Source organism: Euprymna scolopes, chromosome 46, assembly GCF_053919585.1.
Source record: "Euprymna scolopes isolate OS-2025 chromosome 46, ASM5391958v1, whole genome shotgun sequence".
In the NCBI taxonomy this organism is placed as follows: Eukaryota; Metazoa; Mollusca; class Cephalopoda; order Sepiida; family Sepiolidae; genus Euprymna; species Euprymna scolopes.
This window is the reverse complement of record NC_136527.1, coordinates 207,769,001-207,785,870: the sequence shown is the minus strand read 5'-3', so window position 1 is coordinate 207,785,870 and position 16,870 is coordinate 207,769,001. Positions and strand designations below refer to the sequence as shown.

The 16,870-nt window shown below is 40.4% G+C and overlaps 1 non-coding gene across 1 annotated transcript; it reads left to right on the top strand.

Annotated features, from left to right (window-relative positions):
* The first annotated feature begins 14,547 nt into the window (after positions 1–14,547).
* LOC145271547 (U1 spliceosomal RNA) lies at positions 14,548–14,710 on the top strand. The gene has a single exon (XR_013865957.1). It is a non-coding gene; the product is annotated as a U1 spliceosomal RNA (small nuclear RNA).
* The last annotated feature ends 2,160 nt before the right edge of the window (positions 14,711–16,870 follow it).

The following is a 16,870-nucleotide window of genomic DNA, read 5'->3' as shown; positions in this document are numbered from 1 at the left end:
TAAATATCGGCAAGATACAGAAACAAAGATTAACTTGTTTGACTTGTTGATCTAGTGTTACTCTTCATTAATTCTCTGTTCAGGTACCTCGTTATAATACATCATCATATTCCAGTACCTTTCTATTCAAAGCTGTAGACATATGAGTTTTTTCTTTATCTCTATCTGACTACTGTACACTCTTAACCCTTATCCTCAAGTGATCTCTGGGCTTTTATAAGTTGTTATGTAAAAAGGTACCTCGTTATAATACATCTTCCAATTCAAGTACCTTTCTATTCAAATCTGTAGACTTGTGCAGCTCTATTTCGTCTGTTTTCCTTGCCTATAACAATTCACTATAAAATATCTCAAAACTATATTCCTTAAAAATAGAAAAAAAAATGACTTTCTAAATGTAATACCATTTTTAGAGATTTATTATTTCCACACACATGACTTAAAACGAAAGCTATTTTAAAAGACCATATTAGTATCCATTGCTAAGTAACTAGATTATATATCGATGTGTATTAACTTTAATTTACTGAGTATTTATATTCATTTTCCTGTAATATAAACTTATATTTATATTGGATGCAATATATATTTATTATTGTCAGTAGCAACTATGGTAGTTGTATGTTTATTGTTTCTACAAATTATTACTATATTATTCGATGTATGAAATAATGTGCTGAATGCAAGTAACAATTTGTTTAATTTCCAAAATAAAAAAATATTTTAATCAAAATTAAAATAGGTATGAAGAATATCAATTCTGTAATATTGATCAGGTAACAATTAACAGCTTTCGAGAGCTTTTTGGTATACAAATATGTATTATTAGACGTTAATTTAAAAAAAATGAAAGTGCGATAATCGATTATTAAAACTGTTTATATCATTTGTATAATGAAATGTGGGAATGATAATAATGCATGAAAAAAATCTGTTGATTTCTAAAAATAAAAGTACAAAAAAATAAGAACCTAATTCTGTTGCATTAAATTATTATGAATATTAATAAATATGTAATGTTATGAAAATATGAAGTTTAATATCAAACACATTATAAATAAGTGGTTATATTTCTACACATATGAATTAAAACGAAAACTTTTTAAAAGACCGTGTTATTATCCATTGCTAAGTAACTAGATTATATATTCATTTGTATTATTAACTTGAATTTACTGAGTATTTAAATTCACTTTCCTGTATTATAAAGGTATTATATTCCTATTGTCAGCAATATATTTTTATTATTATCTGCAAATAGCAAATATTGTAGTTGTATGTTTATTGTTCCTACAAATTCTTACTATATTATTGTTTATTTTACTTTATTAATTGCATAATTCCTTTATCTATTACAAAATACTATGAATAATGTTAAACAGTTAAACAATATGAATGTGAATTAAATATTTATTTTTGTGAATTTTAAATGTTTTATAAAGTTATGTTTCTTGTTTTGTTGACACGATTAAAATACACAATTATATTAAAATATTAAATTTTTATTTTATTTTTTTACAGATGTTCCTGCTTGAATGTTTTTACTGAATATTAAGGCACCATCCTTCTCCTTAAACAGTATTCTATACACAATTATTTCCTTACGTGGCAGACAACAAAAACGGCAGCACACAACATTATTAGACATATATGTGTGAAGAGTTATTTTATCTGGATTGTTTAGCAAATAGTGATAAGAACATCACACATATTTAAATTTGTGAAATTTTTGTTTAATGATTTTATTAATCATAAGATATCGAATTTAACATTTCAGAAAAATCTGCTAATTTACAAAGAAAATATTTTAACTTTTATACTACGAAATATCTCTTATCAAATAAAGTAAGTGATACAAATTGAAATTTCTTTAGCATAAAATTTAACTTGCATCAATAACTCCAGATTAAAACTGAAACAGTTAGGAAATGTCATAATGTTTATAACTTGGTGAAAATCTTGCTCCAGTTAAAATTTATTTAAATATGAATATACACATTAGGGAAAAGTCATATTCTTGTGAAGTGTGTGGATATGCTTGTAATGTAAAATCAAAGTTAGTAAAACACATGAGAACTCACACTGGGGGAAAGCCACATTCCTGTGAAGTGTGTGGATATTCATGTTCTGAAAAATCAAAGTTAGTGATACATATGAGAACTCACACTGGGGAAAAGCCACATTCTTGTGAAGTGTGTGGATATTCATGTTCTGAAAAATCAAAGTTAGTGATACATATGAGAACTCACACTGGGGAAAAGCCATATTCTTGTGAAGTGTGTGAATATTCTTGTTCTCTAAAGTTAAATTTAGTGACACATATAAGAATTCACACCGGGGAAAAGCCACATTCTTGTGAAGTGTGCGGATATTCTTGTTCACAAACATCAAAGTTAGTGATACATATGAGAACTCACACTGGGGAAAAGCCACATTCTTGTGAAGTGTGTGGATATTCCTCTGCTCAAAGATCAAATTTAGTGACACATATGAGAACTCACACTGGGGAAAAGCCATATTGTGAAGTGTGTGGGTATTCTTGTTCTACAAAATCCGCATTATTGAGACATATGAGAACTCATACTGGGGAAAAGACACATTTTTGTAGAGTGTGCGGACATTCTTTTTCTGAAAAATCAATGTTAGTGAGACATGTAAGAACTCACACTGGAGAAAAGCCACATTCTTGTGAAGTGTGTGGATATTCTTGTTCTCACAAATCATCATTAGTGACACATATGAGAACGCACACTGGGCAGAAGCCACATACTTGTGAAATGCGTGGATATTCTTGTTCTCACAAATCATCATTAGTGACACATATGAGAACTCACACTGAAAAAAAGCCACATCCTTGTAAAGTTTGTGGATATTCTTGTCTTCACAAATCCGCATTAGTGAGACATATGAGAACTCACACTGGGGAAAAGCCACATTCTTGTGAAGTGTGTGGATATTCGTGTTCAGAAAAATCACAGTTAGTGGCACATATGAGAACTCACACTGGGGAGAAGCCACATTCCTGTGAAGTGTGTGGATATTGTTGTTCTCGAAAATCGCATTTAGTATCACATATGATGATTCACACTGGGGAGAAGCCACATTCTTGTCAAATGTGTGGATATTCTTGTTCTTACAAATCATCATTAGTGAGACATATGAGAACTCACACTGGGAAAAAGCCCTATTGTTGTAAAGTGTGTGGATATTCTTGTTCTCAAAACTCAGCATTAGTGACACATATGAGAACTCACACTGGGGAAACCCCACCTTCTTGTGAAGTGTCTAAATATTCTTGTTCTCAAACATCAACATTCGTTACACATAGGAGAACTCACATTGAGGAGAATTGAATGCCTACTAGAAACAAATCCCGGGTGTCTTTGTCTCTCTGTACAGGAACTCTGGTATAAGGATACTTTTAATTTTCAATTTGAAGTAAACTCTGATCACATAATCGAATTAAATTTGGAATTAAAAATAAAAGTAAATCAACAAACTTGCAGGATTTCCTAAGCATAGCACTGGGTCATAGGAAAATAACGGTGCACCTTCTCCTAGGTATGTTGCCACAAGTATCACCACTAAGCTGGACACAATATAAGACCAGTCAAATTCTAGTCCTGAAATCCGGCGAGAGCAAACAAAGACTACTATAAAAAGACATTAATAACCAAGTAATAAATTGGTTTCTTGAGGAGACGAACATTATTTTCCACTGTTTCGCATATTCAAGGTATCAAAAATGGGGGAGGAGAAACAGTATTTGAGGCTCAATTAAAACCTTATCCCTTGACAAAAGGAAAAACATCACTAACCACATCTAAGAATTAACTTTCAACATAAATATTTCCCAAAAGATGTTAGAGAGGCAATTGAGAAGAAAGCTTTTAGTGAAGCAGCAATTGATGTTACCAAATCTAACACTGCTGAAGTTGCCCAAACTCAGTGGAATAGGGAGGAAAATTGGACATTGATTTGGTCAATCGAATACGCATATAAAAATACCAAAAACTCACAGAAGGTTGTAAGCAATGGCAAAAGATTTTTAAGCATCACTGCCCAAAGAAGGAAGATATTAAAAAGAAAAAGCTTAACATGTCAGAAGTCTAATTTTTTAGAACAATGTCTTTTCTGTGGAGCAAATATCTCAGCTAAAAAAGGATGTCCATGTAATGGCTAAAAACAACACTTGCCCAATCAGCAATGCCCTCTATACTCAAGATCTGCCAAACCAATCAAGAAGACACAACAAATAATCACCTGACAAAGCTCAGTGAGACAATGTCAACGAGTTCAAGTCTTACGTGCCTATCAAAAGCAAACCAGAAATATAGCCGATGCGTCACTTCATCAAATAATGCAACATCTCCACAGGAATCACTCCCAACAGACCCAATACAATTTAAATATGGGAAGACATACCAACAGTATGTCCCACTTCAACATGTGACACTGAACGTGGACCAGTTGGAACTAGAGGAAGAGCTGGTAAACAGGATATAAATGGTACCGTGTCTGGCTGCTGAAGATCGACCCAGACTTTAAAAACTTAATATGAATAAAGCCTTCAAGATGCTTGTTTCAAAAGTCAATGATGGCCTCAGAAGGATCACTCGCATTTATGCCACATTGAGTGAAATAAATAATACAACATACGGGGCAGCATGGTATATTATTACTTCAACACCAGGAGAGTAAAAGAGGAAACATGAAGACTAAATCATATAACTCAGCTTGGAGAAGAAAACTCCAACAGAAAATAGATAAAATCCGAAAGGAAACTCCCCAGATATCTTAATTCCTGTCCTGTGAAACTCCAGGCCAAAAACTAAATAAGAATGTGAATAAGTTGAAAACGTATTATTCCCTCCAAGACAAAGCACAGCTAAGAGCTAAGATGTTAGTACATCAGGCTGAAATAAAAACCTTAGCTGCACAAATAAAAAATAAAAGCAAAAACTTTGAAGGAAAAAGGATAAACTTTTTGCAACAACTCCAAGAATGGTCTATAGGAGCCTCGTTAAAGAAGAAATAAAGGTGAGCTCTTCACCAACACAGGAAGTTGAAAACTTCTGGAGGCCAATCTATGAGTACATTAAAGTACATCAGAAAACAATTGGATAAGTACCAGCAAAGAGAAGAACAAGGAGAAAGAAAAGATGCCAGCTCTTAGAATTACCAAGGAAGCTGTCTGCAGGAATGTAGCTCAATGTAGTAATTTAAAAACCCCAGGAATAGACCACAAACCAAATCTATGGTTGAAAGAAGTGAGCACCTTTCATCATCACTATGCCAAGACATTCAATAGAATCATCAGTAGTGATGACAAACCGCCTGAGTGGCTTACTGTAGGCAGTACATCACTTATTCTAAAAAATGATGGCACCCACATGGCAAACAAATATCGACAATCTGCTGCTTTACAACGACAGAGATAACAGTTATAATCGCTGATGCAACATACGACCATCTGGTTGCTGGTGATTACCTCGAAAATGAGAAGGTGTACGAGGAAAACTTTGCACAAGACAACAGTTCCTTGTAAATAGAACAATACTAGAAAACTGCAGAAGACAAATCTGTCAATGGCCTGGATTGATTACAAAAAGGCCTTTGACAGTCTACCTCATTCCTGGATACTTCGATGTTTGGAGCTGTATAATGTGCACACAGATATTAAATCATTCCTTCAAAAGGAAATGGCCAGATCGTGCACATCAATTACGCTACAGCATACGAAAGGATGGATGCAGACCTTAAACATTAAGATCATTTTTTTTTCAATTAAAGGAGCAAGGACAAAGGTTTCATCTAAAAAAAAACGTGGGTTAAAAAAAGGGTTTTAAACTTTGGACTTTACATGTAAATTTCTAAAAAACACTTTCTTTTTTTAAATTTTTATATATTATTTATTGATCTTTTATCTTCAATTTGTGATATATAAAACTTTGGTGTGTAAATTAATTATTTACTTTTTAATAGACATTTCAAAATGGGGGACGCGTGAATTAAAAAACGTTTGTCTTAAATATTATAATCGATTTATTGAAAAGAGCATAAAATTTCACATTGACCCTGAAAATATCGTAAAAATTTAATCAATAGAATTTTTTTATAGATGTTTAAAGTTTAACAATTGAAAAATACTTAACTCGTAAAATTCACTTGATTTCATTACTGTTTTTAAAAAATAAAAAAATACTATTTCTATTACTTTTTATACAACTTTAATAGTTTATTTTGGAAGTATAATCCATAAAGAAAATAAACAACCCACTTTTAAAAAAGAAATTACGAGTTTTTTTGTTTATATTTTATTATCAGTTTCGTGTCAAAAATTCCCCCACCTCCTCAAATTCTGATACACCTATAGATTAACATATGAAAAAAATATATATAGCGTCTATTGGCATTTTTTAAATTATTGCTCATGTAAGGGGGAATAACACTTCAGATCGTAATTTTTTATTTTGTTTCATCCGTGCTTTGATATGATTAATGGGTGCTTGTACATTTTTATCAAGGCATCAAAAATGAAAATATTAAAAAAATTATATTTTACGTACTCGTTATGGAATAAAGTTTTCATGAAAAAAGAAATCACTTAATTTGATCAAGCATTTTTTATTTGTTCTCATTGAAAAGATTTAATTTTAATGAGATCGATCGAGTAACACCAAGGGGAGATAACTCCAATCATCGTTTAAAACAAGAGCAGAAAAATACTTAGATAATTGTTTTTTCATTTATTTTACAAAGTTTTAAAAATATTTTTTTCATTTTGGTCCTTTGTTAATCATTCGTTTTAAGCCATCCCTACTTGTGTCCCTAAATAGTCAAATGGCGATAATATATCGATTTCATTAAAATTTGATTTTCCTCTGTAAAAAATATATATACTTGATCAAATTAAGTTATTTTTTAGGAGAACTTCATTCCATAACGGGTACGTAAATTATAACTCTTTTCTTCCAATATTTTCATTTTTAAATGTCTTGATTAAACTGTAGAATTGCCAATTAATGACATACAAAACTGTTCGATTAACTTACATAAATATGTGGTTGTTTTTGTTAGTGCTTTGGTTTGAGTTCTAAAAGTTTTCATTCGTTTGTATTTGTTCTCATTGAAAAGATTATGAATTTATGTTGTACACATGTAAACGACCTTGATATTAAATATTACAGTAAAATGTAAATTCCGTTAAGAATTGAGGAATTTTGTGAAAATATTGGTAAGTTTAAATGATAGTAAATTATTTGTTATAAATTGTTGTTATTAGTGAATTAATTACTGATATTTGTGAGAATTATGTGGAGGTATTTAAGCTTTTTTATTGGTGTTTGTTGGTGGTTAGTATAGAAGTGTGATATAAAAACAGTGGTGGGCGCATAAAAAATATACTTACCTTACGTAGGTGTAATGGAGTCATAAGACCCTGACAAAGTACTCTACAGCAGGTGTGCCCACTTGGCCAGCTTTTTGGCCACTTAAGGGCTTTTTCTTTGTCCAGCCTAAAAGGACCGACCCCTTCTTTGGGAGTGTGGTCCTTTCGGCTAACTAACTGCCTTTGCTTTTCTTTCTTTTTCAGGTCCGTCCAGTGTCTGGATCCGACTTAAGCAGCCGGCAGGACTAGAGGTAACCGACGTGCCATTAGGCGAAGGCCCTCTAGCTCCGAATCGGCGGGTCGGTGAAGGGCACTGGGCCATCAAAAAAAGAGGCAGGCCTCTGCCTCTAACACCATGGGGGACGCCCCTGGTGTTGTGACGAGGAGGGGGAGTGTCACATCCGGTGACACCCCAGTGCCGAGAAGGGGGGGGTGTCACACTCGGTGACACCCCAGTGCCGATACCTGGGGATATCACCTTTGGTGATATCCGGCGACGATGACGGGGGGCACCACACTCGGTGGTGCTCCAGCGCAGTGGAATGTCCCGGGGGTCGTCACCCCCAGTACAGAAGGGTCGCAAGCGTTCGGTAGTGTTGCGGGCAGTGTTGCAGATGAGGGGATCGCCACCCAGGAAGGCGCCCCCGGGACGAGCGAACGGGTCTCTGTGGTCGACACTAACAGGCCATGGATGCCGCCTACAACCGGGAGCCGCGAGGAAGTCATCAAGGCCTGGAGTGACTTCATCAAGCAGACTCCAGGCGGAGAGGAGGAAGATATATCCAAGGCAGCGGCGGCTAAGAAAAAGAAAAGGAGGCCTGTAAAACGTTGGTGGGTGCTCGACAACGAGACACCAACAGTGCCGGACCAAACACAGTCGGCAAGGAGCAGCCCCCAAAAGTCGGCCACAGAGACCCGCAGAAGAACTAAATCAGCAGAGGTCATTGTTGTTGATGGGTGCTCCCCGGGGGGGGGGGGGTGGAAACCAACAAGCGTGGAGCCGGCAAAGAAGGAGGAGTGGCCAGCTCTCGCAGGAACAGACTCACCAATCCCAGAGGAGCAAAAAACACCACCTTCAACTCCTGTGGCAGCAGTGTGGGACGGAAAAGTCGCAGCGGAACAACGGAGCTGGGGTCCCCAACCCAAGGAAACCAGACGCCCCCAGTACTACAAGCAGCTCTTTGAGGAGAAATATAGTAGTTACGTCGAGGGGAACAACATCACAGTCGTCCCGGAAACCCTCGAAAAAATACGGGAAAGATCGGTCTCCCTGTTGACCTTGGACGCGAAAGGGAAAGGACTCAAAGGTGTGCCGAAGGATACAATGATGGAGCTGCTGGGCGAACTCAACATCATGGCCCAGTACGCGGTCCGGCGTTTCAACGCCATGTGGGAGGTCCTATTGCCGACAAAAGAAGACGCCGAAAAGCTGGCAAGAGGTGACGTCGTGTGGAGAGATATCAAAATTCGGCCAGAATATCTCTCCAAGAGGAGAACGACGGTAACGGTAACAGGGGTACCGTGCTTCCTCGTCGAAGAGCAGCTGGGGGCCATCCTGTCCCAATATGGCGATGTGGAAGGAATTGAGGCCATAAAAGGACCTAGAAATATCCACACCGGGGACTACCGGCTCCAGATGCGGCTAACCCGCAAGGAATTCCTTGGGATCCCCGCCCAATTTACCTGCGAGGGCTGGTCGATGATCGTCATAGTTGAGGGCAGAAGACCACAATGCTGGCATTGCCAGAAAACTGGTCACGTTGCCAGATTCTGCCCTCAAAAGAAGTCAACAACAGTGGCGACCAAGAAAACCGAGGAGGAAGCAGGAAGAAAATCAAGGGAGGAGAAGAAAGAGGACGAAGCTGGGACCAGTAAGTGGAGCACCGTAACAGCCAGGACAGCCAAGAAAGCAGAGCCGGCTCCACAAACCGTATCACGACCTACGGCGACTACTGCTAAAAGGAAGCTCAGGGGCAGCTCCTCGGGCTCTGAGAGCGACGATGACAAACATCAAGAGAAGAGAGAAAGAAAGGAAGATCAAAAAGACCAGCACCCTGACCTTCCAGAAAAAACCACCCCCCAGGAAGAAGTTCAGCTTACCCCTCCCCTGTTCACTACCCAGGATTCAGAGATGGAGCAACAAGGAGCTCCAGAAAATAACACCAAAGAGGCACAAGAAGTCGAAATACCAGAACCGATAAAGTCGGCGGCCCCTAGGGAAGAAAGGACCAGGAAACTCCCTTTCTGGCCTGGGGAAAAAATATGCACCGCCGACCTAAGCCATACGGTCAGTGACCTCAACGGCCGACAGAAAAAACATATGAAAGAACTGGAAGCCCTCAAGGTGGTCGATGGAAAGGAGGTCACTGACCCGAAGAATTTCAGCAACGCTCCATATCTCATTACCTTCGTCCGGGTGAACAGGGGAGGTAGAGCTAAAGCCCTCTGGAGGATGATCGAGGAGGGAAAGACAGCCTTCTCAGGATTCAAAATTGTAGACGGGGAGCACCCATCACTCAGCAAAATAGCCAACCAATGTGAAGGGAGGGCCCCACTTTACGTTCACCCTTCCTTTTATAGGGCACTAAAGATGACGTTTCCCCTGGACGTAGGAGGCCTGGCTCGAGACGGACGGCTTACGTCCGACCTGCTCACGGGCAGTCTCGGTCAGGCCTTCGACGTCCTGACCCCCGAGGACTTTAGACCCCTAGTAGAGGAATACTACTAGATAGTGGAAACATGGAAACGAGCTTGAATTTAGCAAGTTTAAATGCGAGGGGCATGAGATCCCGAAGCAAGGCTGTTCGCGTGCTGAGGGATCTCGTGGCCCTTGAGGTAGATAGCCACCTTGCAAGAGACCCACTTTGTTGGGGCCGGGGACTGCGATGTGCTGGTGAACGATTTTGATGTTTACTCAGCATATGGCAGTCTCTATAGCCGGGGGGTTTCTGTACTAGTGAGTCGCACTCTGTCTGCGACGGTTACGCTTGTCCACGCGGACGCTCATGTGAGGCTGGTCGTGGTCGATGTTGCCGTTAAAAGCGGCGCGTTTCGGATCGTGGCAGTTTATGCGCCTAACATCCCCAGCGAGAGGGTTTCCTTTTTTCGGCGGGTGGAGGTGTTTCTCTCTTCAGGTCCGGAGCGGGTAGTTTTAATGGGGGACTGGAATGCCATCCTGGACCCCAATATAGATAAGGTCGGGGGGGGGGGTAGAGGGTCGGGAGGGTGTGAAAGCAGCCTGTCTGACCTGATGGCCTCGTGCGATCTGGTCGATAGGTTCCGTCTGGATCACCCCGGGAGGGAGATGTGGACGTGGCAATCTAGCTCGGCCGCCTTTACAAGTTCATACTTGGACAGGATGTTAATTAGAAGGGGCGACACAGATTTCCTATCTTGTCCCACGTTCCACTGGTTAGGTCATTCGGACCACAAACTTGTTTTGGCCCGTTTCAAATTAAGTAATAGGCCTAGGTTGGCTGGCTACTGGAAGATGAACGCCTCCTTATTGGAGTCGGTCGACTTCCGGGAGCAGCTGACATTACTAATTCAGAGGGAGTTAGTGGGGGCGGTTACCGGGAGTAGATGGTGGGTTAACCTTAAGGCTACCATTAGGCGCTTTTGTGTCCAATACAGCCAACGCCTCGCGTTAACTAGGGCTCGGACCAAAAGGCACTTAGAGGATAGATTGACCCGGGCGGTGGCAGGGGGGGGATTCCCTAGAACTAGCTCTAGTTAAGGGGGACCTCAATCGCTTGGCTAGCGAGCGATATGAAGGTCAGTTAATTAGGGCTAGGTTAGAAAGAGTTTCCAACGAAGCCGTGAACGTTGACGCTGTTGAGCGTAAGGCTGCCCTAAGACGTGGCTCGGACGGGTACATTCGGGAGGTGAATAACCTGGGAGGGCGTCCTCTCGTGTCGACACGGGAGATCTGCAATGGGTTTCGGCAACATTTGGAGGAGCGCTTCACCAAACTACCCAGACTCCGCGGCCAGGAGTTTGGCAGCTATTTAGCTGGCTCGCCCCGCCTTACTGCGGCCCGAGCGGCTAGCTGCGAGGGGATGGTTACGGAGCGTGAGGTCATTACTGCGTTGAAGCAGGTTGGCTGCAACAAATCTCCGGGGCTCGACGGTTTACCTTACGAACTGTTCTTGAGGCTGTCGCCCATGTTTGTGCCCCTTCTGACGGGCGTGTTTAACCACTGGTTTGCCCAGGACTCGATCCCGAGGCAGGTAACCAAAGGAGTGGTCACGCTTCTGAAGAAGGGGAACCAACATGGAGGGGGGAATCTAGATGACTATAGGCCCATCACTCTGCTTAACGCAGACTTCAAGATTTTGTCCCGCGTTCTTGCGAATCGACTGCAGGCTGTTATCGGCGACTTGGTCGAACCGGATCAGAACTACGCTGTGAAGGATCGATCGATTCAAAACAATCTGCACTTGATTCGCACGATCTTAGAGGGGGTAGAAGACGACACAGAAGCCGCGCTGATCAATTTAGATCAGTCCAAGGCGTTCGACAGGGTGGACCATGGGTTCCTGAGGGCTGTTGTGGAAACCGCCGGCTTTGGTCCGGACTTCCGCAAGTGGATCTCCGCCCTGTATCGTGATCCCGCGGTGGTGGTGCAAGTTAATGGTAGGTTGTCGGAGTCCTTTGGGGTCTCCCGGTCGGTGCGGCAGGGTTGTCCGCTGTCGCCTCTGCTTTATGTCCTGGCGTTGGAGCCCTTCCTTCGCAAATTAAGGGACGAGGCGGCGAGACCAGTCCTACGCGGCATAGCTCTGCCTGGTGGCAAAGTTGCCAGGGTGTCCGCGTACGCCGATGACGTCACCGTGTTCGTCGCACGACGAACCGACATTGAAGCGGTGATAGAGGCGATCGCTGAGTATGAAGTTGTCACAGGGGCCGTGATCAATCGCAGCAAGTCCGTTGGCCTGCGGTTGGGCGCCTGGACCGGGGTAAACTCGCTTCCAGGTGCGTTCGGCTGGACAGATGGCCCAGTAAAGATCCTCGGTGTGTGGTTCGGGCCGGATCTCCAGCTGGACAAGAATTGGTCGGAAGTACAGACTAAGGTCGAGTCGTCAGTAGGGACTTGGATTCGGAGGAAATTGTCCTTGAAGGGTCGTGCGGAGGCATGTGCTACATACGTGTTTCCGCTGATCCTTTACCGTTTATCTGTTCTTCCCCTGCCTGCGGACCGCTGTAAGGCTTTAGAGCAACTCCTATTCAAACTTCTTTGGGTAGGAGGAAAGCCGTATGTCCGTAGACAGGTCTGTACACAGAAGCTTAGCGAGGGAGGCTTGGGGATGCCTGATCTGCTAAGTCACAAGCACGCAGAAAGATTGGCATTCCTGAGTCGGACACTGATGGAGGAAACGCCCTGAGTACCAGTCGTGGAGCAAGCTTTCCCACGGCTCATATCCAACCCTGCCGCTGAAGGTCGCAGAAGACCGGCGGGGGAAAGGTGTTTCCTGACCGAATGCTGAGCCGCCCTTAGGGCATTGCCGGGGTCCAGTGACCTTGCACGGCCTAGGTGGTTGCTATATAGGGATGTAGTGGAGGGGACTGCAAAAGACCCGCTGGTGGAGCGGCTACATCTGTCGAGGGGGGAAGTTCTCTCGCTGTGGAGTTGGGCGCCTGCCAGTAGCTATATTTACAATGCTGAATTTTCGCTTACGTGGAGGCTAGTCCGAGACGCGCTGCCACTCTTTGGCAAACTAGCCAGGGACGATCATGATAGGGATTATTACTATCCCCCGTGCCCACGCTGCAATGATGAAGAAGAGGAGGAGACGAGAGAACACGCGTTCTTTCTTTGCAGCGGGGTGCGGAGTCTCTGGGAGTATGTCGAGGGGGTAACGGCTCGCATCGACCCCGAGCGGTCGGTGCCACTTGATTTAGCATACGTGGTCGATAATGTGGATCCGCCGTTTGACAGGGAGAAACGGTTGGGGTTTCTAGCGATCCTAGCGGTGGCTAGGTTAGTGACGTGGGTTTCACGTCTGGACATTGTCTATAGGGGGCAGTCTGTTTCCGATCACGATCTGGTTGTTCGTTTTAAGCATCAACTTAAAACGAAAATCAGATGTGATTGGAAAAGATTGCCCCACATCGACTTTGATAGAAGATGGGTGCACAACACTAGTTTGTGCATCCGACGAGGCGCTAGATTTAAGTTCGTGTTTCCACCCTAGTGGTATTGGTCCTAGGGTGCTGAGGTTTCTTTTTTTTTCTCGGAACCCAGCCCAATCAAGACAAGTAATATAAGGTTTACCTTATAATATTGGGTAGTTTTAAGGCTAGATAGGCAGTAACCACCAAGAGTGGATAGCTTGTGCTTTTTATAGGGCCTAGATTAGGGTAGTATGCGTGTGGATCCTGTTCCCATAGCTTTTTATTTTTTGATAGATTGGCACTAGGAGAGCTTCCAAAGATGCCCAAAAGTCCACTTGTTTTATTTTGTCCCAGGCCTATTTTGCCCATTACGTACATTATCTTGGAAGACGCCATCCATCCCTATTATCCCCGACCCTAATTTATTTTCCATACATGTCCCTAGTTCCTCCACTCCCCTTTAGAGAACGACCTGCTTGCTTTCACCCTTTCCCCCCGGGGGAAGAGGACCGGAAGACAGTGGGCGTTTCATATGACAGACCAGCCGTTAGGTAGGGAGGGTCCCCTTACTAACCCGCCCCCATAGGCATTTTGTTAATTTGTTTTCTTTTTCTTTCTTTTTGGGTGTATTCTAGTTTGCCCCCCTCCCCATCATCTCACCCCCATTACAAAAAAAAAAAAAAAAAAAAAAAAAATTATTAAAACTCTTTAGTTTGTACATATTTTTCCTTTTAATTTCTTGTACATAATGTTATATGTTCTACTTTTATCACAGCGTGAATGTCGCCTGCCATCCCGTAAGCTGGGGAGCTGTTATTTTAAGTAGGTCCGGGTAAGAATGTTAGGCGAAACAGTGCGTGATAGAAAGTCTAGTATAGGTTTTATAATAAAGTACTTGCTATCTTACGCAAGTCTAGCTAAGGACTAGAAAAGACCCCTTTTTTCCCCACTCCCCCTTACTGGCCTTTGTGCCTAAGCTTCTTCGTACCCCAAATGAGGCCTTGGCAGTAGATAATGCCAAGGCCGGGGACGAAGGGCTAAATATAATACTTACCTGGTACCGAGGTTACGGCGATCAATAAGGTCGTTCCTCCAGAGTGAGACCCTTCCATTACACTGCGGTTGGGTTGACCTTTGCGATCGTCCCAAATGTGGACGATTCGGGTGCATTATTTCTAAGTGTGGGGTCTGCGTACGCGCTCACCCCGATAATTCAATCAATATCAGATATCCTTCTACTCATAAGTAAACAACCTAATTCTGTTCCATAGGTCTACAACTCTCGCCGATATTGTGCAAAAGCCACTTAGTTTCCCTTTTCTCCAATCGCCCATCTCTGTACGCGCCACAAAACATGCGATTTTTCCAGATCAGTCTACTTCTATTCCAACGTTCTGATTGTAACTAATCTGCATGTCCATATCAGTAACGTTTGCATTGAACATAATCTTTTCTGTTATATAAAAATCATTGATTTGATTTAAGTAAATAGGACAGTCTCTGGAGTGATTGTTGCGAGTAAAAACGTTAGCTATGGATAAGCCTTTAACAAATAAATAATTACACAGTCTCTCCTCCATTTTGTGAGTGGGATTTGTGCCTAATTATTGATTTTTTTGTTTAACATTTACAGTCGCGGCTCGTGCATGGAGCTGTAGGACTGCAGACCCCCAAATTATTTCTATACAATATTAATGATAAAATTAAAAATAATACGTTTTTTTTATTATTATTTTATTTTTCTATGTGTACATTATAAAATCATTAAGTTTAATGTCGGTATGTCCAAATTCATGTAAAAACAAAAATAAAACTTGCTTGGAGCTGTGAAATTCACAGTCACACTTTCTTAATGAAATTCTCTTGTTTTATTAAAATAATTATTTTTCTTATTTTATTTAATGATAGCGTTTTCTCGTTAGAAATGTTTATTATATCTACCAAGTGGATCTTAAGGATAGTATACTCAACCATTTTATATTTCTTTCAGACCCGCACCCCCTCAATTTTTGTGTTTTTTTGTGTTTTTTTTCATTTTATGTTGAATTTACTTATAACGGCACTAGTTGAATTTCAGAAGCCCCCCCCCTCGCTGTTCTCTTATATCGCAATTACTTAAACGCCACTCGCAAAAATTTGGAAAGTAATTACGTTTTGTTTTAACGGTTAATTTAAAAAGAAAAAGTCTTTTGGGACGCTGATATTAAAACTAAGTCTTTTCAAATCAGTTTGCTCTCTGAATACGAATGCGTGTTCGAGATAATTTTAATTTTTTTTAATTTCTAATATTAATAACTACATTTTATTTCAGTACTTAATTTATATTTTTATCTCCTGATTGTTTTATTCAATGATTGCGTTTTCTCGTCATAAATGTTTATTATATCTACCATGTTGATTGCATGAACGGATAAGGAAATTGTATTCATTGTTAATTCGTGAGAGGCGAATCTATCACCATACGTTCCCTTTAAAAAACACGCCAGTTGGACTTTTATTAAGTACAATACTAGCAGTGTCAGAAATTTCGTGAAAATAGTGAATAATTCCACCCCATCTTTCCAAGCTTATAACTCCTCGAAAAATGTAATTCAAGCCCTAATTTTTTTTTTCAATTAAAGGAGTAAGGACCAAGGTTTTATTAAAAAAACAAAAAAACAAAACAATGTGTTTTTTTTTTAAAAAGGTTTTAAACTTCGGACTTTACAGGTAAATTTCTAAAAAAGCGATTTTTTTTTGTTTAAAATTTGAATATATTATTTATTGACCTTTTCTCTTCAATTTGTGATATATAAAACTATTAAGCATAAATTAATTATTTACTTTTTAATAGACATTTCAAAATGAGAGGCGTAAATTATTCGACCCCCTATCTTTCTAAGCTTATAACTCCTCGAAAAATGTAATTCAAGCCCTAATTTTTTTTTCAATTAAAGGAGCAAGGACCAAGGTTTAATTAAAAAAAAGACAAAAAGAAACAATGTGTTCTTATAAAATAAGGTTTTAAACTTCGGACTTTACAGGTAAATTTCTAAAAAAGCGATTTTTTTTTTGTTTTAAATTTGAATATATTATTTATTGACCTTTTCTCTTCAATTTGTGATATATAAAACTATTAAACATAAATTAATTATTTACTTTTTAAGAGAAAGTTGAAAATGGGGAGGCGTGAAAATGGGGGGGGGGCGTGAAAATGGGGGGGGGCGTGAATTAAAAAAAAAAACGTTTGTCTAAAATATTATATTCGGTTTATTGGAAAGAACATAAAATTTCACATTGACCCTGAAAATATCGTAAAAATAGAATCAATAGAAAAATTTTGATAGATTTTTAAAATTTTAAAATTTAAAAATATTGAGTTTAAAAATT